General features: G+C 38.7%; 1 protein-coding gene across 1 annotated transcript in view; it reads left to right on the top strand.

Annotated features, from left to right (window-relative positions):
• Positions 1-23,819, top strand: part of LOC128384330 (uncharacterized) — a 185,694-nt gene that overhangs the window by 133,627 nt on the left and 28,248 nt on the right. The window lies entirely within an intron of this gene.

Below are 23,819 nucleotides of genomic sequence, written 5' to 3'. Positions count from 1 at the left end.
AGAAAGATATATATATGTGCAATTTAAATGCCCGACTGAAATTACCTGCCAAATATTCATCGTTTTATTAACAGGTCAAAACTGTCAAGGCCTTACTAGATCTACATGAATATGGGAGAAAAACTGAGGTATCACGAAAGTTACTGAGGAGCATGGAGGCACTTGTGGGAGAAGACGAAGAAGAATGTGAGGGAAAAAACAAAGATTGTATCAAAGAGGACAGAGAGACAGACAGTGGGTTAGTTAACTCAGACAAGGATAATGTAGACAAAACAAGTGAGTACAACAAACCATCAATGAAATACTTGTGTAGTCCAATGACCAATGAGCTTCCAAGAAAGAAGAAGCCTCCATTTCCTGTCAGTGAGAAGAGATTCATGGTCTACATATGTGGTGGATATAAAGGTAAGAATTAAGAAATCTTACAGTCACTCATGTTTAGTCCATGTAAAATGCTTCTTCATGCCTTTTTCATATAGCACCTTCCAGGTTGATTTTTTTGGATCACAGTAAATACCTCAATAACCATTTGATGGATTGCCATGAAATTTGGTACAGATGTTAGTGTGTCTACATACAGCCTCATAGAGCTTCTAGCGCGGCTGTTGATTCTTGAGTTAGTCTATCAGTGTTTTACAGAGCAAAATGACGCCTCCTTGATATAAAAGGCAACTCTAATATTTTTGTATGTGTGTGATTCAGACACAGTTACGGAGAGAACTGCACTCATGGAGAATGTGTATCCCAGACTGTATCTGTACTGTAAGCAGAGAGGCTACGACTTTAGGATGGTTGACCTCCGTAGGGGAGTTGGAAACCCTATCGCTGAACACCATGACACTGTACAGCTGCATGTGGAGAATCTGCAGCAATGTCAGGAAACCCAGGGTCCAAACTTTATCGTAAGATATCATGAACTTGTATTATTTAACAGAACACTTGTGCAGAATTGCAACAATTACGATTACTATATGTCAGATGATGAATTCATGTGCGATTTGTTGATCTGTTGGTCAGTTGTTTGTAGGACAGAAATATGAGGTCCAAAGCCTTCCCACTACCATCACCAGGGAGGCCTTTGAGGCGTTATTGGCAGAATTAGTGGTGGAAAGAGAAAGACAGCGGATGTCCAAGAACAAACCAGTGGAGGACTTTTCTGCCTCAGACTCCCAATCCAGCATCACTACAGACAGCAGTACTGCTAGTTTTGTCCAGGAATCCATTGATGGGAATTATCTGAATTTTGGAGAACAGTCAACAAATTCAGGACTGCTGAGCCAGAGCTCCAACAACTCATTTTCAGACATAGAGGAGGCCAGACTCAGCCCTGTTGCTGCAAGGAGCCTGGAGGATTTGGAAGAAGATCTAACATTACTCAAAATGTGGTATAAGCTTGATGAGAATTGTCTTCCTCAAGTCTACCACTTACTTCCCATCAGGTAAACAAACTCAAACTCTCTGGTCACACTTGAAATTGTTACATGAGATAAATTGAGCAATTACAATTGTGGGAATAAAATAAAAGTATTGGACAAATTGAAATTTTGATCTGATAATTATCCTAGATGAAAAGCCACAGGATCACCAAAGTTGTTACAACTATGATACAGATCTAAGTGGTCCACCAACTAATAGAGCAACCAGCCATAATCAATGTGTTTTATAACAGCGTATTACATCATGTAATATCCTATATGTTAGGGAAAATTGGTGCTAGGACAGAGGAAGGGCCATAGGATCACCAATATCAGAAAAAAGTTAATTCTCTGGAGATCATGAATCATTAGAGCAAATCCATCCAGCCATAAGATTTATTATATACTGTACAAAGGTTCATACAGATGGTGCTAGAGGAAAACTAAATTAGTGTGTTGAATGAAAGAATGCATGAACAGAGTTCAAGGGGGCACAACAGTAGGGTTCAACCTCTGGAAAGTGTGTTTAACAGCCCCATTCATTATCTTTGATGGCTTTTACAGCACTCACCATCCTGATGTGTTGAGCATGGATCGGCAACGCAGGAAGCAAGCCATAAAGGACTGGAGCACTACCTGCCACAGACTATGGGGAGTTCTACAACGCAATGCTGTCAAGGCACTAGGACAAGAAGAGGGCTCACTTTTACTCAGAACAGGTAGAGATGGGAAACACACTGTTTTTAAAGTATTGTCCATGGTTTTATAATGTTGGCGGGTTGGTTTTATCCATGGATCACTAGAATATTACCTGATCTAATTGGCTTTGCCCAAAGCTGCATTGTTTAGTTTGTTTGAATGGGTTGGTTATTGTCCTGGTACCTTTTTGTTTGGGAAGATCTGCACCAAGACTCAACAGTTAAAGGTCTCAGTATACTTCATACAAAGTGGCTTATCCAAAACAATACCTACCAGTATTATCTTTTTTTTCTTAGTTCTTGACTGGGAGGTAGAAACAGCTCTTCAGTGTGTAAATGAGGCTCCACCAGAGGAACATTGCCACTGCTATAGGAGAGTCATCCCAGATCTTCAATACAATCTGAAGAACCAGCATGCCGCTCTTTACGCCGACCTCCTTAAGGGAAGAGCTCAGATTGATCCAGTACTCAGCACAGCTCACCAGTCTTTCATGGACCGACTCCATGAAAAGGTATATTCAGTGCAAGGAAAACCAAAACATCCTCATTAATATGGAACTCTGGATGTATTCAGTTTTAACAGGGCAAACACAAGAAAATACTAATATTTGTGCACATGCTGAGTATTAGAGATTTTATTGGAAAGAAAGAAAACACAATACTATAGAGTATGGTCATTGAGACATTCAACAAAGGGTTCTCTTTATTCCACTTTCAACTACAGTTAACACTTATTTGGACTGGATGAATATAGGCCTTTTGCTGAAACTGTTTATTAGCCATTCAAAGATATGCAACTTTAATGGAATATTACTGTGAGAAGGCATCAATCTGTATTAACTATGATACAACTAAAGAGCTAATATTTAATGTGTGTTCTTTTAAGCCATAATGTAATCACAGTTACTTTAACCTTTTTGTGGTCATGGATCATGTCAAAGTGATTTTTAAATATTTCTGTATCATTAAAAGGAAGGAAGGAAGGATCTTGTCTAATGTATCTTTGGAGACTTGCCAGAAATGCTCCTACCACCAAGTCTCTCAGGATGTATGCAGTTTATGGTTTGGTTGATGGCTGAGTCAGCACACGATCAAGCGTACATTTGCGAGCAGTTGTGTTAAATTACAAAAAAGGGACCACTTCAATTAAAAGCATCTAAGTTAACTGGTAGTGACAGTTGCAGAAATGTGCTACAACAGACAAGCTAATTAGGTCTCTAGCCTGCAAACTCATGATAGCTGTGCACTCTAGGTGGATGCTTGTTTGACAGCTTGTTAAGCATTCCAACAGGACACCAGGTGTGCTTTTGTAGATTTTCTCCTCTTAGGTCTTAGTTCCAAGCTGATGATGATACATACATGATATTCATTTCTGTCATACATCATCAAGCTGCGCCACACCAACATCTATGAGCGTAATGTGGGCTGGGGACAGAAAGGTCTGAACCCCAAACACAATCGGTCGCACCAGTTCTACATGGAGCGCATCTCCTCCCACGTTCAACGGACCGTCATCAACTCCCTCAAAAAGTACAACACACACAGAAACACTTCATAAAGGATTAACCATCTCTGTCCTGTATGAGTTGACTACAGATGTTGTTTATGCCTTCTCTATTCCAGAGTCATAAAGTGCACCAAAGCCCCAGGCCCTTTCAACATGGTGAGGAAAGAAGCTGCCACAGTGCAGATACAGGAGGAGATACAGCGCCATATCAACTATGGACTTTGCCTGTGAGTCATTCATTTTGTATTACTGTCACAGACACTTTGTCATTTAAGTTCATAAGAATGCAGTATTTCTTATATCACAATCTTTCTTAGTATCGCTTGAAGCTCTTTTAAAGTCACTATATGTAGAATTGTTATGTAACAGATATTTTTGGTTGTAGAGAAATGAGACAGCCCTGGCCTTAATAAGATTCAAGATTACCTTTATTGTCATTATCATTATGCACTTCCATACATTTACCTCATAAAGACAAGAAAACAAATAGTACAAATTGAAATTAGTAAAGAGGAATCTAAAATGAGTAGGCCTGAATAAAAGTCATGACTTAAAATAGTCATAATTAAAAGGATGTTCATGTTCATAAAGTATAAAGTAAAGTATAAATGACGATGGGAAGCATTTTTGTTGCTAACAACTGAGGATGCCAAAGTCAGAAATTAACTGCTAACTATTAAATTTCCTGAACCTCTTTTCACAGAATAATATTAAAGCCTGGCGTAAAGTAGCACAACAAAATTTCATGTGCGAATTACTTGGTGTAAGAAGCTTATACTTGTTGAACTACTCAGTAGCTTGGTAGCAAGTTGATACATTTATGTATTTCTACCACTGACTTCGTCATTGTCATGAGAAAAAATGTGTCTTTGGTGCAGCAGTTTATTCTTGGCTATATATAAAAATGGATGGTACACATTTGAAGTCAATGAAAAAACTTTGCACTGATTTACTTTATCCATTTGATAGAATGACTTGATTTCACTTGAAAGTTTGCTGTATTAATGCTGGTGTACCCAGGCTTTTACACTTAAAGAGTGCCTGTTCCTGTGTTGAGTCTGGAGTACCCAATGAAGAGACAAGACAAAGATCTTTCTTCATTGCATGTTTAATACAAGCTCAGGTCATCCCTTTAATGAACTGAATGACTGAAAAGGAGCAGTTTATAAAGCTGTTTCATTACATAAGGGTGACTTTCCCCAAATATGATCTGGGGCTCCTTAGGTATTTTCTTTGTCCTGACTTGCTGGCGTCCTGTCAGTCAAGCTTAGATGGTCATACTATGCTGTGTATGGAAAGCATACTAACAAAGAGTAAACTACACCTATCAAAATGAGTTCTCAATTGTCAAAATTTAAGTGAGATTTCCCTCCATCCCTCAGGGGGAAGCACTGTACTATGAGGCAGTCTTTCCTAGCTGATGTGAAGAGAGCAGTGGCGCAATCACCAACCAGATCCATCCTCTTGCTGGGACCACCAGGATGGGGAAAGAGCACCACCATGGCTGCAGTAGCACAGCTAGCATCCTCCTGGTTACCTGGGTGAGATGCTGGTAGCAAGGACTAGATGGCAGAATAAATATAATATGATTTTGGTTTGTGGTGTCCAACAGATATAGATAAGATACACTGAAGTGCTAACAAACTCAGATACTTTCAACCTTGGTTAAAACTGGTTTATGTCTCATTGGTTCAGAGCTGTGAAGGTGTTAGTGTATTTCATTGGCCTCACCGGAGAGAGCAGGAACATTCGTCTTGTCCTGCAGAGTCTCTGTGTCCAGCTGGCTGAAGCCTACTGTCCTCACACGCAGCTGTCAGAGGTATTGGATCATCTCTAGTATCCACAGCTTAATCATGTCCCACAGGTCCTGCTGTTTGTTAATGTTGCTGTCATCCATTTACCCTCATTACACAAGCTTAGTTTTAAGCCTGTGATGCTGTATTATACTACCAAGTAAAAAGCTAAACGAATGAATCTTCCCATGACTCAAAACTATACATGTATGCCTTAGAGATGGTGAATGTTGAAATATATGTCAATTTCATTTATTCGTGTGCTGTACCACCATATCACCCAGACTGCATTTTGATTTCATTTTTCAGGATGTCCCTCTGTTGATCAACGAGTTCCGCTCTTTGTTGGGCCTCGTGAGAGCAGAGAGACCCCTGGTGGTCCTGCTGGATGGGTTAGATGAGCTGTCGGAGGAGTATGGTCCAGACCTCTCCTGGATCTCAACCCCTCTACCTCCACACGTCTACTTCATCCTTTCTGCAACTACTGACTCCCCCTGCTTTCACACTCTACAGGTCAGTGGAGCTAATGACATTTTAATTACCACTGTGGCAGCAAAAAGGAGGATACAGCAAAGAAACATTGTAAAGTAATTAATAGGAAGTGAACAGTATTCACCCTGTTCAACTAACAGCTTCATGACTGGAATTCATTTCAGCCACGTGTGCAGAGCTAACAATTCTAACTATGGAAAAAAAGGAAAAGACTATTATGAAAAAGGCCTAAAGGCAAACTTGCTTATAGCTCATCCAAATGGCCTCAGGTGATGATCATTGACACGCTATTAAAAATAGATGGCAGTTTAACACACCAGTTAGAAGAGGCATCCACGTACTTATATGTATAAATCTACATTATACTTGTGTATATTTATGGTTAAAGAAATAAATGTAATACTTTTGAATAGAGGAAGTCAATTAACCTCAAGCTTAAGAATGATTGTCCAATCATAGCTTAGCACCTGTAACTAGGTATGGTAGTTCTTTCAAGCATGTGTTGCTTGTTTAAATATATTTTACTATAGTAGGCATCAAAACAGGGTTATCTTTAGGTATATGGCATTTTTAAATTACATTTTTAATTATAATACTGTTCTAATACTAGGAATAGTTGTAGGACCTGCAATATAAAAACAATAAAAACACGTTTTACTGGATACATGTACATGTATTATGTAATGTATGTAGGCATTACACACATTTAAGAGGAGGGTTTACATGATTTTTGTGTCCACAGGTAATTAGCTAACACCAGCTACCTGCAGTTGATCAAAGCTGCTAGTTATAGGTGTCATTTCAGCAAACAAAACCAACAGTTGGAGACTAGAACTGAGAGGCTACTATGTTTACTTCTGTCTGAAATCAAATCTATTGTTACAAACATTATTATGAATTTCAAATGGTAACTGAGCCACTGCACCTAGGAAAGTTATTGAGGGAAGTGAGACTTAGCCAAGGTGTGATCTACTTTTTTCTCTCACCCTCTCAAGCAGTCAGCCCATACCACCATCCTGTCCCTCCCTCCACTCAGTCATGATGATATTGTGGCAGCATTAGAAGCCAAGCTGTGGGCTCACCATCGCCGTCTGCAGGAGCAGCAGTGGCAGCTGCTGGTCCAGGCCTGTCTCTCCTGTCCCTGCCCTCTGTACCTGGAAGCAGCTTACTCTGAGAGCCTGCTCTGGACATCCTACTCCCCTCAGGTCAGCCTCAACCTTCCAGCCAGCCTGAAGGACCTCTACCGTAGCCTCCTGGATCGTCTAGAGAGAAACCTAGGGAGGCAACTGGTGAGACGGGCTGCATCTCTGATCTCCATTTCACGCTGGGGTATCACTGAAGAGGTGAGGGAAACTACATTTAACTGTAGAAAATGAGGGTAAAATTAAAATAGTCATCCATCACAGTTTGTAGACTACTGGTAGTATTGCGCACACTTTTCCTGTGCAATGAGGGATTAAGATAAGATCAAACTAATCCCCATAGGAGTAATTTGCATGCTGCAGCAACAGATAAGAACTAACAGTAAACAAAATAAGAAGTTATGACATCATCATGAGTAGATGACATCAATCTATATACATGATACACATTGTATACATTACAATACTTAGACTATATACATGATCTGACCTGTGCCTCGTAAACACCAATTGGAGTGTTGAAGTCATTTTATCCAAGGCAGTCACACCAATATAAACTAGTAACTTCTAACATAGACTTCTATGTGAAAAGGACCACTTTGATACTCTTATTCAATCCATGTTTATTTTGGTCATCAGGAGTTACTGGACCTATTGGCCAAAGATGAGAAGGTGCTCCAGGAAGTGACTTCAGCTCGCCCTTCCTCCTCCTCCTCAAGTCACACCAGGGTGCCTTATGTATTGTGGGCTCGACTGAAACGTGACCTTGGCCATCATCTGACTGAGATCAGGACAGATGGGACATGGGTGTACCGCTGGACCCATTCTGAGCTGAGCCGTGTGTGCATAGATCTTTACTTAAGTACAAGTGACTGTTGCATGGCTGTGCACGCCGACTATGCTGACTACTACCAAGACAAGTCCCAATATGCACACATATTTCAACCACTGGCATGGACACTGGACCATGAAGAGGACAATGGACAAACGACTAAAAGTTACAGATTCAATTTGAGGAAACTCAAAGGGTTACCTTACCATCTGGTCCGCTCAGGCCAAATCCTGCCCTTCCTGTCTGAGTGCATCTTTAACTATGAGTTCCTGCTACATAAGGCCTGGGGTTTGTCTGTCCTGGACATAGAGGAGGACCTGAAAAAGGCTGTGCTGCCAGACAAGTAGGAACTTCTCAGAATCAGCAAGACTTGCTGGTTCTCACTGATTCTCATTAAGTACAGTAATATGTCATTAATGTTAAAAGGGTAGTAGACCTGCAGAATTACTCTGCTTTATTTCTCATTGTGACCTATCCTTAAGATCAAGACTCTTTGCATCAGTCTCACCTACTGTGTATTGTTCACCTTCAGCCAGTCTATCTTTGCAAATAAATGAAATAAAAATAGATCAAACTTTCCTCCCTAGGGCACTGGTGGACGTGGAGGTGCTACTGGGTGCTCTGGAAATGTCCCGGGCAGTGCTACATCAGGATCCCTGTCAGCTGGCCTCCCAGCTCATGGGTCGACTGGGACAAATGGTTATTGAGGACTGTCCTGTTGCCAAAGGTACACTTTGACAGTCCAACTTTGATCAGCGGTTTAAATTTGCTATGATCAATTTATGGATATACAGCAACATTTTTCTTAAGGTTTTTGTATCAGGTTTCAGTAATATTTGTCTCATTATAATCTTTAAGCTGTGTCTGACCTAGGTGACCCACTAAAGTTTAGCTACCTCCATACTCTACTGGCTCAGTGTGCTCAGTCCTCACTGCCTGTGCTGCTGCCCTCCTCCACCTGCCTGCTGCCCCCAGGAGGCCTCCAACACACCTTGCTGGCAGGTAACCCATCAATCATCTACAGCACATATAAGTATGTGTATGTTTCCATAAATGTGACTGTATAATAAAAAATATATATATATTGAAAAATGTATTTACCAAGGTCACCTGACCAGTGTAACTGCCCTGGGAGGTGGTCAGAGAGGGCCCTTGGGTGTTACCAGTGAATCAGATGGAAGCCTGAGGTTTTGGGACCTGGAGCAGAGGCGTATCATCAGGAGTCTGGATGGAGTGGGGGGAGTTGTGGGAGATTCCCTCACCCTCGGGCTGGATGATAGGATGATAATAGTCTGCATGGGACCAAATCTGCAGGTTGGACTTCAGCAAAATGTTATTTTAATTCATGGTTTACTTGAAATAATAGAAATTATTTTTCTGCTTTATCTAAATGAAGCTTGGAAGCTCGGCTATAGGATTAACAGCTAGACTGTGTAAAAACTGTAAAAGTCGCAATTACTTAGTTATAGAGTATATCACTGGGAGATGAATATAAATTAGTTTGTTTTTGGGAACTGTTATTTGTATATCTAGAGGTCCATTACAACAATACAATGCCAAGAGCTGTCTCACACCACTGAAATACCCATTCACTCATTCTGTATAGTAATGATATATATGTGTTTCAGGTGAGAGAGGTAGAATCTGGCCGAGTTGTGTATTCAGAAAGTGACTCAGTTGATGTTCCCATTGTCACCACAACTTGTGAAGGACAGCTGCTGGTAGTGTTCTATGATGGAATTCATCTTGTCAAGGTAAAATATGTGAAATGTGAAAGGAGTCCCTTTTAGTTATGACCTTGCAGGAAATTACTACCAATTCTGCAGTTCCCTTCAGCTCTATGACGCTTTTTAGTCTCTTTCAGCTTGTATTTGGTTTTACACCCCACTCTATTCTCCTCTACCATTTTCCGAACACCAGGCAACTGATTTTAAATTGAAAAAGCTTTGATAAATCTACTGTAAACTACCTGCAAACCACCAAACAGCAGACAGACAAACTTAAAAACTAGCAGTTGAATTGAACTAGTAGTAGATTCATCAGGTGACCAGAAACACAGTCCTGAATGAATGCTGGAACGAGTTTAGCTTAGCTTTTAGCTTATTCCAATTATATGCATTCTAAATAAAAGTACTAGTATTAGCATTTTAAAGCCTCACTACTAAATGTTATTTCTGTTTCTAGAAGTACACACAGCAGACTAAGTTAACTAAAAGCTACATCTCAGGAATTGATGGGGACCGAAACATAACACCAAATGATTGCTAATGTAGCTCTGAGTGTGCTGGAAGTGTAAATATGCAACTGTTTGTAGCACAGTCACAATGACAACAAGGTGATAATGTATCAAGGTTGTATGTCTTTCAGCTTCTTTTAGAGTTCTTCTACCAATATGGACATCGAGTCAACAGAATGAATTTGACTATGATTTATTTGTGTTTGTGACATAAGCAAAGAAGCTTGTGTTGCTCATAAAAGTTATTGAAAGGTGTCTCTTGTGTGTTCAGGTTTTTGACCTGGCTGCTTCCTGCTCTCTACTGCACTGTGTTAGCATTTCCTTGAAGCGTGAGGCGATCCACAAAGACCGCTCCATCCTCCTATCAAAAAACTCCATCAGAGACTATGTCCTCTTCGCCTACAGGTTGATTTCTTTGTTCATCACTAATAGATTGCATATGCATTTAACAATAGTGTTTTTTATCTAACTTTTGACATAAAGTGACAGAGCACAACAGAGTTTTTTTTTTCGAAAATGGTCAACACTAAGACAGTTACAGCAGGCACCATTGGAAAGTAACAGTGGACTAATCACCATATACTTGTGTCATTTTCTAAACAGGCTCCAGATCCATGCTATTAAAGGATATAGTTGGCACTTTTCTTTGTTTATATGCAGAGCCAAACCAACAATTAACTCATCCTACTTACAAGTATTGTCTGTGCATCCAAAGCACGATGTATGTTATTTTGCTGTACCGTACTACATTCTATATTGTAAAGAACTTTACTACAAAGTACACAGCGGGCCGGTTCAGATCTCAATAGGTCACTATCAATGTCCAATGATGGCGATCTCAGTAGCATCACATTCACAATGCACGAGTAATTGCCAGTGACCTTGTTCTTAAATAATATCACATATCCCTTTGTTAACAAGCTGTAAAATCAGGCCTGTTAACAAAGGCTATCCAGACAAATTTCACCACCGGCTTTGAGAACAGTTGTGAATTATTAAGACACATGGCTACTTCTCATGTGCCTCACCAGTGTAACAGTGTACAGAGTTGATTCCTGCTTGTCTTACCTCCTGTTACATAATGAAATAATACAAGATACAGAGACTGATGCTCCGGAGATATCAGCAACACGATAAAAGCTTTTTATTTATTCTGTCACCATCTAATTAAAACCACATCTAAAAAATGTGATGCTGATGCTTTTAGCGTAATTAGCACAGCTATACCTTCACACCTGACAGGTGGAGGTATCAGATAAACAACAAACTAGGTCACAGGTGGTTGTTGGTAATACAAGACAGCAGGTAATATGGTATGTCTGAAGAGCATTAACTAATTTACAGTTTGCTCAGGTAGAAGTGTTAAATGGAAGTCTTCATAATAGTGATAAAGCCTTTATCTTTAAACTTATAGGCAGAGGAAGTGCTTTGTAGCACATAACTTGTAATGGTCAGTTCTAGCATTTTTCAACCTTGCCTTGTTGTCATAATTAAGGTCATGTTAACTCTACCATCTCCATTGTTAAGAATCAGGAAGCACAGTTTGGTTTACATGAGAAGTATTATCCTGTAATATCATTTGTTGGTAACTGCAGGGTTACTTGCCTTGTTGCATAAAGTAGATTCATTCTAAGCCTTTTTTGAGAATCTGCTGCATTTGTGCTTGTAAACAACATAGTGAAATATAACTAAAAAAGGACAATTTGTGATCCAAACACATGGATCAACCCAGCTACTAAAATTCAGAAGCACAGTATTGGAGCCAGCTAAGACCCAGTAACTAAGTGACAGTTATTTTGAAGCCACGTTATACCTTTTAACTTTTTAAAGAATAAATAACATAATTTTCCTCTTATATAAATGTATATTAATAAACATTACACTTTATGAATGTCATATGAATGAACCTATGAATTCACAATTTTATATAACTTGACTAATATTAATTAATGATAGCAAACTATAAATTAGATATTCATGTGTCACATTACTGATTCAGTTGGGTTCAAGTTATCATGTTTTCTGATGCTGTTAAAAGTTTTTTTTAATCAAAAAGTATTCAGACCTATTTTTAAGAAACACATAATGCTTTATTTTCAACTGTAACTAAAACTCTTCAATCATGTTCAGAAATATAAATATAAAAATAATATAAATTTGTATATATATATATGTGGACTTTTGCAGAGTAAAACAGATATACAGACAAAACAGATATCTTTAGGATAAAAACACTTTTATCCTACAATGCAACATACAACTTGATGGAGAGCTGATTCCAGTTAATTAACAGTTAATGAAAAATGATAATAAATCCTTTGATTTATTATTACTTAAATACATTTGTCAAATATTTTGAAAGTTGTCTTATTGTTTAAAGTTGGATCATTTTCTGTTAGGGGAAAACGTATATATTTCTTTTAAACAACCTCCCTACATCTGTACATAGTGTCAGCTTTATAGTATATAAAATGGTATTGGTACACAGCTTTTGAACCAGATCCATATATATTAAATTTAACAAGACTGCTAAATGCTAAAGCTGAGCTAACACCTGTTCCAGCTAATTGTCCCATGTTCCTCTTTGTGTTTGAGGTCTGGTAGTGAGGCCGGAGTATTCAGTGCCAGAGGGGGCGCTGTGCTGTCTGTTTTGTCCGCTCAGCATGCTGCTGCCTCTATCCAAGCTGTGGAGATGACTGAAGACTACCTGCTGCTTTTCTGCAGGTACACTGACACAGAAGAAGTACTGTAGAATGGCTGTGGACAAATAAGTCTATAAAGATTAGCTCTTGTCTGCAAACTGAAAACAAAAGGGTTATCTCACGGAAAATGATTTATTATCTAGTCAGGCAGATAGTTGTGGTTTTATTTTCCCAGGTTTTGAGAGCTGTTTGGCATTCATTCGCCTCTTTCCACCCATTTACTTTGTATTTTGTCCATCCCAGATATCCATACAAGTGTGGTAGTGAAATCATCCACATCGAGCTCTTCAGCACTGTCTCCTTCCAGTACCTACGCTCTATACTTGGTTGCACACAGGACTGCATTTCTCAGGTCACCGTCAACCAGGCAGGGACTCACATTGTGGCCTTTTGCCCTTCCCTTTGTACCGGCATCACTGAGCTGGTCACCTGGAACCTGGAGACAGAGGACCACAAACACATCACTCGCGTCCCTGCAGTACTGACCAAAGGTTTGTCTTTTGCAATAACAAGACTGTAAAATCATTGCTAGAATAAAAGAAGAATTTTGAGTGATGTTATGTTCCTTTCTTCAGGCCTGTGTTTTGACCTGCATTATTGCCTGGGGATCTGCAGCGGAGAGAAATACCTTCGCCTGTGGGATCTGACTTCCAGGATCAATGACCAGAGTCTAACATATAACATCCACAAACCCAGGAGTGATGGCACACAGGAGGTCACCCCTATGGGGAAAACCTTGCGGTAGGTAATGACTGGTGATTCTGACAGTGGCTTTGTGTTTTCATCTCAAAACACTATTAATATCATGTTGCATGTTGATGGATGTTGATGTTACCTACTTTAAACTGATATATCACACATAATATTCTGGCCTTTTTCAGATATCAGTCCGTGTTTTAAAAGACAGAATTTGCCCATAAGCTGAACTGATTTCATAAACTTTGGTTAGACATTACACACATATGGGTCAATTATGTTTTGTGTGTCCATTTAGTTTAGTCAAATTTAAAGGGGTTAAAATGTGAAAATAAACATATGAATAACTTTTTGTGGACCCAGCATCAAATTTCTGCTTTTAATCCATTTTGAGAGAATATATTAGAGGATTATGGCAAAAATGTCTAAGTGGTGTAACCATAAAAACTTTTTACCAAATAATTCAGCTTGCTTAAAAACACTAAATTCTCAATAAAATGATCTTACATTATAACTTTAATTTAGGAACATTCAGTCTTTCTTTTGGTAAAAAATGGTGCAAATGTCATTTCAAATGTCTTAAAACCAACAAAAACACTAAATGTACATTTAAACAAACCTGATGCTGCTTTTAAAACTATTTTTTAAAGATATTTCTCTTACCTAACCTTATTCGTCACTGACCTATATGCATGATGATGATGATTGTTATTATATGCTTTTTCAGATATTACTTCTAATGTAAAAAGATATTCCCTCCATTAAATCTCAGCAGGGTTGAAGCCTATGTGCCTGTTGACTTTAGGAACGTGTCTCCTGTTTCAGTATGCTTTCCAAACATCTCCAACAGATACACAAGTAAAACTTCACCTGTCAATAGAAACAGTGATGGAATGGGTTTAGAAGTGGAAAAATAATTATTAATATTTTTAGTCATGCTACCCAGGGATCGCTAGCATATGTCAGGGTCGGTTGATCCGTTGATCCGTTGTTTCAATCCAGACTTAAATTTATAGACAAGCGGTGGATGGATTGCCATGAAATTTGGCAAACACACTCAATCTCCTGACATCTAGTGCCTCCATCAGGTCTAAATTAAATGTGTCCAATACCGACTGACTGTACTCAAAACAGTCAACACATCATTGAAAAAAAACAATTAAATTGAACTGTGACAGAGTTGAGCATACATAACAGGTTAGTAATAATATGATAGTCAGTGATTTACAAATTAACACATCGTTTCTAATTCTAAGTTTCTTTATATATCAGTCAACAGGTTATTATTGTAACATTATCTCAATATTTGTTCAGGAGGACCCTGTGCTGCTATATATAACCTATGGTCCTCCTTTGATGGAGACTGACTCCCTCTACTGGCAGGTATGCTGTGTGCCGCTCCATCAGAGCTGGGACTGTCTCTGTGTGGAACTTGGTCAGACGGCGTTTCACGGTCCGACCGGTCCGAGTGGAGCACGGTCTCTACAGCAGCACTGATGTGGTGCTCGCCCATGACTTCAAACTGTATATCTTTACAGACAGAAGCTCGGCCAGTTCCACTGATGACCCTGCATATAAGTTTCAGGTCAGACACTCCTACAGTAGCTATTGATTTTATTAATATTCATCCAGTTAGGTTGTGTACATGAGCACAGTGTTTTTTTCACTTATCTTTGTGTACATATTAATATATGATACAGAATTAGAGCTTTACAAATACCTGGAAAAGTAGTTTCATAAAAGAAAAATTCTTAACTGGAGGCCCAGGGAGCTTTCAATCACATCTCACTTATAATGACAATAGATCAGTTACAGTCACAAGACCTAAGTTTAGAATTTCCAAAATCTCCCCAAGGAAGCCTAAAACAGTATTTCATCTCAAAGTTGCACTGTGTGACATGTAGGTTAGATTAGCCCCTTCTGGCTCTTTAAAATACACCAGTGCACCAAATGTTCTACATGCAGCCCCTTGTACAGTTTAAATTTTCTTTTACATACTTTTTTACATTTTAAAACATCAATGTAAAAACTGATCATCTGTGACCTTTATTATCCTAAACAAAGTCCTACTTTATTTTTGGATGTGATGTGGAATTTGAGGTCAAGGCTGGATTACACATGAAGCAAAGAGGCCCCAGGACTGCCAGGAGTCCAGGCCCTCCAAAAGCCCCCAGTTCATTCCATGTCAGTTGGTTTGCAGTCATTTAATATAATGTTAAAAAACTGTTTTTTGTTGGCGCCACCCTGGAGTCATATGGTAGTGAAAAAACTCAGAGTGTAAATCTTGTAGCAAGCAAAGCAGCAAAGACCACCACAGTGTCAGAGTTGCTGGAAATCAGAAAGGACTTATTCTTTCCTCCTATGGGAAATGTAAGTGGCCCACTAGAGCAGGCATGTCCAAACCTCTTCCATAAAGGGTCATGTGCCTGCAGGTTTTTGTTCCAACTGATCAAGTGCTCACATGACTTGACCAATCAACTGTCTGAAGACTGAGATCAGTCGGTTAAATTAGTGTTGGAATGAAAACCTGCAGCCACATGAACCTTAATGGAATAATTCAGTCTATTCATTTTCTTAACGAAAATGAATGAATGAATGAATGAATGAATGAATGGATGAATGAATGGATGAAAATGTAAGCACAGTCATTTAAATGACTTTGATTTCACAGTTTGGGACTTCACTGAAAAGAAGATTGACCCTATGATGACACTGGGCCAATTTCATGACATTCAAAAAGTAAAAATGTTGCAACTCTACCTATCTTGTAAAACAAGTACTGACACTGAAACACCCTCTGCATCAGCTTCTCTACTTGAAGCTACTCACCCAGCTGGTGGAAGTGAAACCTCAAAAGAAGGAAGTCACGTCGAAACAGAGAACATGTTCCCCATAATGGTTGATAAGGAAATTCAGATAGAATACACTTTCCTAGATAACAACACGCTTGATGATACCCTACCGTTAGACTGAGTCCACGTGAAAGTGTAATATTTGAGGAACCATTCAAGATCACAAAGCTGAGGCTTCACATGGGGGATGTTTTTCAAGAACTACCGTAAATGCTGCCTGTAAGGGTGGTTTCATATCTGTAAATGAATCTCTCTGTTGGAGGTTGAGATGGTTATCCCCAGTAGTACCACAGAAAAATGACAATGGTAGGATGTGTTAAGACCTTTATTATGAAATGCACAGCCAGACTTATGGATGAAGACCTGTTTTTGGCATTCTTACAAAAAAAGAATGTTTTCAGTGAAAAAGCTTTAATAAAATTAGGAAAGAATATATTGGACTTCACATTTCCTAATGAAAGTGAAGCTCCTTCCACTGTCATCAAGTGACCAAAAATTGATTAAAGCAGATTTAAGTTCTAGTATTCTCTAGCTAAGTTGTGAATCACATGAACTTAACATACTGCGCTGTCATTACTCTTGTGTCCTACCTCACAGACTCTCCTGGTGTATGATTTGATTAAGCGAAGCTATGTGAGGAGACAAACTGGGATCAAGGTCATTTCCTGTCCTCAGCATGAGTACCGTCTTCTGGAGGATGGACGGACCCTGCTGGGCCTGTCAGAGACAAGGTGAGAACTAATGTGTGAAATAGAGGAAGTCTGCAATTGTATAGATACTTCACTTCACAGGAACAGAAAATGTATGGACGTATGGCCCCACACTCAGGTTATCTAACTATGATCACATGTTGTGCACTGCTGTTATGACTAAAACTGTAGTTCAGATGAATGTTATACAGATGTTATACAGATGTCTTGTTGGAGTTGGACTGCCATTAGAAGCATTGTTAGTCACATATTCATGCTCACACAAACCCAATTAATCAAAAATGAATGTGTCTCTCCATGCATTGATCATATCAACCATCATAGAGCTATTTCAGCAGATCCCTGGTTGGATTTCTCTCTATTGCGTGTTTGTTGCAGAGATCATCTGATTCTGTGGGGTCTGGATTGTGGTTCCATCAAACATCAGATCAAACCGCCCCACAGAGAGTCGCTGTGCACCAGAGCTGTCAAACCTCGGCAGCCTCATGTGACAGCAACCAGAGAGACTACATGTGAGCTGCCTGATCCAGACTGCATCTAGTCGTCATCATGCTTCTCTATATTCACTGTCAGATTGTTCAACATCTAGGTGTTTAGCTGTAGCACTTATCCAAACCAGAGTGAGATATTAGAATTAACATACTAGATCACGTTCATACTAAGTAACAACTATCTTGATAGTATTCCTATCATTAGTGATCATGTAAGATTGAGCCAAAGGAGACAGAGACGTTTTGGATGGTTTCCCCCCGATTTATTTACATGATTCACTGTAGTAAAAATAAAGTTTAATTTTTGCTCTTAATTTTCAACCACCACCTTCAAAGTCTATTTAAACACTTGCATCATACCAATTATAATATTCTGGTCTATTGTCCTTAAAACCACTTTGTGTAGATTTGTTTTCTTATCTTTCTTATCCTTTAAATATTATGTTATAAGTTTTTGCATAAGTTTTTGTTTAAAGAAACATTAAGCAATCCAGCTGAAACACGGGGTGCAGTCTATGTTGGTTCCATCAATTTATCAATTTATCTCATTGTTCCTGGGTCAAGTCAAAGGAGAAAGCAAGTGTGTAGTGACAGCCAAACAACTTGATAAAACTTTTACTGATAAAAGTTACACATTTAAATTTCTTTAGTGTCTTTCCTAAATACTGTTTAGCATTTTATCCCTGTTAAGTCTGAACCATCAAATAATTGCCAGATACTTTGAATTCTTTAAATCTGGAGTGTTTATTGGACCTTCTGACAAATATTTTTTTAAAGAATTAAATAACACTTTTAATATGAGTTTTGTATCATATTTGAGCCACAACATGAAATGCAATAAAATAACAGTTGGCAGATTTAACAGGAATTTACCATAAAGTAAGCTATGAAATATTTAGCCATTCAACACTGCATCAATCCAGCAAACTATTGCCATTGAAGTATCAGTAACAAATTAACTTTTTCAAAATTAGCAAAAAATATCCAGGGCCTCAAAATTGTGGCTCACTGATTGACAATGTCTATCTTGGATGCCTCATCGTATACATCAGGTTTTTAAGGGAAAGATTATCACACTGATGATGTAGAGGTCTGTAAAACTCAAATATGATTCACTTGGCATTACAGGGTTAAGATATTTAGTGTAGAAAATATCAGAATCAGTGTTTAAATAACCCCGACATGTGTAATAATATGTGTCTAGGTGTAGAGTATAAGCACCTCTTCATGTCATGATACCTATTTATCTAAAGTCTAAGAAATATTAGAACATAGTGTGATGCAGCTACTTGTTTCCTACCTCATACTACATAGGTCATTTTCAAATAATATACACATAGACTTCTCATTGTGTACTTAAAGTCTACTTAAAGTGTTAAATGTCTGGCTAGATATATATAGCACAGGTCTGGAAAGGCCACACTTTATCACACTGTAGTTCTCAGTAACTTGGAGTTGTCTTGCCACAGTGATGCCTTGGGATATTCGGACAGAGAGCCAATCTGCAAAGAAGAGGAGGCTGGAGAGAGAGGCACAAAGGGCGACAGAGGAGAGGATGAGGCTGGACAGAGAGAAAGACAACTCTATAGACCAGTACCTACTCAGTGGAGATGAACGGGTACACAACAAAAAAGCTACAATTAGCATGTTTTAGGCTGAACATGGGACAAATCCTGCTCAAATATTGACTTTCCACCATCTTCCACACCTTTGTCTTTTAGGTGGTGGTTTGCTCCTATTTTGCCCACCACCTCAATGTGTTTAGCATGGTGTCCCAGGAGCATCTTCATACTCTTGAGGATAACATGTCAATGCTGAGCCTCCACACTGCAGCTCTTACTCACACTGGCAGTCACCTGGTACTTGACTGCTACAACCAAGACCAGCGCAGCCCCTACATCACTCTGTGGGACCTGGACAAAGGAATGGTGGGTAGTAATCCTTCCAGTTTTTATGAACTTGAACTGTTTGTTCATTTTGTTTATTTGATTCTATAAAGGTGCAGTGTGTAGAATTTAGTGGTATCTAGTAGAATTCACCTGGCAGAAATTGAATATAATATTCACAAGTATGTTTTGTGTTTTTGATTTTAAAATGAGCCCTTAATATCTACATAGAGAGTGGGTCTTCTTTCACAGAGCATGCTATGTTGCATTGCTATGTTTCTACAGTGGCCTAGAATGAACAAACACTGACTCTAGAGAAGGCCTTTTGCGTTTTTTGTAAGTTTCGCTGCCACCCGACATTGTCCTACAAGCTTGGAAGGGACGAGGGATTCAGTTCAATCTGCAACATCACCACTACATGACACTATAATCCTACACACTGGTCCTTTAAAAAAATTATTCGCTGCATTTGTCAGTTTTTTAATCAATGTATCTGGAGATGATGTGCAATGTAATACTGAGCTAACTGTTATATAAATTCCTGCAGGTGAAGAAGAGACTGAGGAATGAAGCTGGGGTTTGCTGCATAGCGATCACAGACAACGCCAGCAGAGTCGTCTTTGGGGTCACAGGAAGCAACAAGTAAATTATTTCACCTTGTTTTTGACCAGTATTAAAGCCTTTAAAATAATAGGTTGACCAACATGGTGATGGGAAGAAAAGGAACAAGAGAACAGGATGAGTACTGGAAAAACAGGCAACAAAAACTAAATGCTAAATAGCAAAACTGGGGACAAAGTTTGCTCCAAGAGTAATAACACTGACAGCTGGTGAGTGGAAGTGACAGGGCTGAGTATTTGTAGAGGGCTTAATTATAGAGATGAGGTGCAGCTGGTGTGGCTCTGCTCTGACTCTGGAAGACCTGCAGACAATCACACAGGGGGAGAGACGGGCAGAGAGCCACTCAGGTAGTGGCATCAAGGACATTTAGACTGGTGACACTTCCATTACTTATCATGACAACTGACCTAACTTCATTCACTGAAGAAGATGCAGTTGAACACTACAAAGAGCTAGTAAGAAGAAAGAAGTACTTGAGTCAAGATTTTCTTCTTTCTGTCAAACTGTAAGATGTTTTTCTATATTTGCTGAAAAGAAAAAAAAATACCAGTTAAAGTGCACCCCAGACTCTTAGAGGCCCCTAACACCCTTGACTCATTGTGTGGCAATAACTCTAATAAACTTTCATATGTACTGAAATGGTAAAAAACAACTTAAAATGAGTCTGTTGTAATATCTGCTGTATCATATCACATGCTTCAGTTTTTGAGTTGATAATAATTATAATAACTTTATTTGTAAAGCACCTTTCATACAATAAATGCAGCTCAAAGTGCTTTACAACAAAAATGAAATATACCAAGTGCTTCACTTAAAACGAGGATGAAAAGAACAAAAAGAAAGAGGAAAGGAATAAAAACATGGAATATAAGATGGAATATTAAAATGTCTGATTCTGATTCTGATTCTGAAGATGGATTATAATAATTGACTTAATTTGAATTAAAAAATAGATAAAATGACAAGTGGAGAGGTTGAGTCTATTATCTTACATACAACTCTAGATTAGAATGATTCACTTAAATTAAAAAATGACGATGATGTTTTAGCCTCTTTAACTGTCTGTTGATCATTCCTCATTGCATAATTCCTCATGTTGGAATGTTGATGTGCATCTTACATTTATAATGATTAGTGTTGTCCATGTTTGATCTGACAGAGTGAAAGTGTGGGACCCCTTCAAGAGAAACTATAAGAGCATCTGTGGCTATGAGAACCTGACTATTGACATCTCCAGTAAGCTGCACATGACAGAGGGAGGAACCAAAGCCATTCTGCTGTCAGGTAGGAAACAGATTAGAAGTTATTAAAAGCTCCTAACAAGGTATGGAAAGGTCTCTACCATATGACTGAGGTGAGTGTTTGCTTTCACACTCTGGTGCTGAAAACCAAGTGTTTCAGCGTGGCTCTTTCACATTCAGGTGGTTTATCACAGTGTGTTTCAAATAAATGCATTCACTGCAGTCTGAGGATTAAAAAAAGCTGATACCAGCAGATATTTATAATGAAGCTTCCACCAGCACATTTATGTTCTGGGATCTATGTTCTGTGTGTCTCGTGTTTCGACACATCAATAATACAGATGTAAGCTGAAAGAATTATTAATGCATCATGGGATCGATGGGAAAGATTCCCTATTAATGACTTATGAGCGTACACATCATTAATAGAGTTGTATGACAGCTGAGTTGGTCATGTGAGGATTAAAATACTGTACATTCAAAGTATACCATTCTATCCATTAAATGTGGTTTTCATCACATTCAATGTCAGACTATAGCTGATGTGAGGTACACAGGTTTATTTAGGTGTTTAATTATGACTTATTTATTTTATTTATTTACATATCATAAACTCATAATTAAAATAACTCAGTTATCTACAGGAGATTAGATTTGCTGACAACATGTCATTAAAACTGCAAAATCAACAAATTGGTGGGAAAAAGAACCTTTATTGAAATTTTACTTGACCTAATGACTCAAACTTTGTCATATTGTCTGTAACGCCTGTCTTTTTGGGCCAGTGTGTGACCACTGCACAAAAATGACCTGACAGCCCTGCACTGTCAATGCAATTGTCATTTTATATGTAACTTTATATGTTACTCTTTGTATTTATAGTTGTTGCCAAATCAACCTGGACTGAGATCTTAAAGACGATGTATGATTGTATATAAAGACTAGACCTAACCCTTGAAGACAAACCACCATGAAAATGTGTCTACGAGTAAATGAATATAAAGTGCATCTATCCAGTGCAAAACTATGTATGTTACTGCTTTCGGAAACATACAGTGTGTATTTTCATTGTTGTAATGTGTTGTAGAGCAGTATCTCTCCATGTGAAACAATGATTATTTCATGTTGCTATAATCATGCAGGACAGTTAAGCCTTTGGGACCTTGAGGCTTGCAGCGTCCTGTCTGTTCTTTCCCTTGATGCACACGTCCGCTGCATGAGGCTGCTTCGTCGATACGAGGTGTCCGTCCTGCTCGGCCTCAGCCACAGCCACGCCCTCATCACTGTCAGGTCAACATCCAAAACTGTCACCACGGCAACTCCAGTGTCCACAGAGGGAGACCTGTTTGGAGAGTCCAGCAGCAGTGAGGAAGAAGAGGAGGACTCAGAAGGCACCAGCTGATTCAGAGAATGTGGTGTATGCTACATGATAGAACATAGAGTCAAACCTAAACATTCACCCAGTCATACATATATATACATGAATTATTTTTTTTTACATCTGCTTATTTTTGCTTAAAGAAATACAACAGGACAAACACACAAACAGCAAATACACAGGGAAAAAAAAAAAAAAGGAAAAAAAAACATTGGCAATAACACAAAAGAGGAAGTTACACCTAATTATTATACAGGTGACAAGGTAATAACATATGACCCAGTTAACCTGTTAGATCATTAACCTTTCTTTTGAATTTTCAATCAGACTAACAACAGGTTGCTAGATCTTCTGAACAAGTCCTTCTCTGTGTGACATAGTGAATCTGACTTTCTCTAAATGTAATACATTTCCGAATTCCTTCAGCAACATAATAAACGGTGACATACTTCTCAGATTTCCATAAGTGGAGCAGCAGTTTTCCTTCTTGAAGTGTGGATCGAGAGATGGTGCAAGCTTCATACCAATCCTCAACCACCCCAAATAATACAGTTGAAGGGGCAGGCGGGAAAATCAAGTAAATGACCCCAAAAATGTGGCTACCTATGACATTATAAGAATTGATTCTTTGTAATCTAGTGGAAGAGAAGTCCAATCTGTGCACAACTAGTATTTATTGAACTTCTATGAATATTTTCTATACTGGTTTTCTACACTCCGTAAGTAATTTCAGTACCCAAATCTTTCTGCCAGACTTTGCTCAATGAATTTTACAATGGACTATTTGAATTTTGTATAATGTTGCAATAAAGCCTTTAGTATATGGTCAGGTGACTATCTAAGGTAGAATAATGAGGTTTCTGCTTGTACAGTGGAACATGGGCCTTTTAAAAAGTGTCGCAATTGTAGAAAACAGAAGAAATGTGAAGTTGGGAGCTGAGATGTCTGCTGTTACTGAAAATAGAGTGCTGGAAAACATGTATGCTTGCAAGAAAGGTGCTCAATCTGTAGCCATGCAGGTCTTCCAGGTTACTGCCAGGAGGGCAAGCACACCAAAAGAAGAGTAAATTGTTATCGATAATTTAAACTTGGGAAGACTAAATCCACCTTCACTCCAACCTTTACTT

This window comes from Scomber japonicus, chromosome 22, assembly GCF_027409825.1.
Source record: "Scomber japonicus isolate fScoJap1 chromosome 22, fScoJap1.pri, whole genome shotgun sequence".
NCBI lineage: Eukaryota > Metazoa > Chordata > Actinopteri > Scombriformes > Scombridae > Scomber > Scomber japonicus.
Note: the sequence above shows the minus strand (reverse complement) of the source record. Positions and strands in the feature narration are given on the sequence as shown.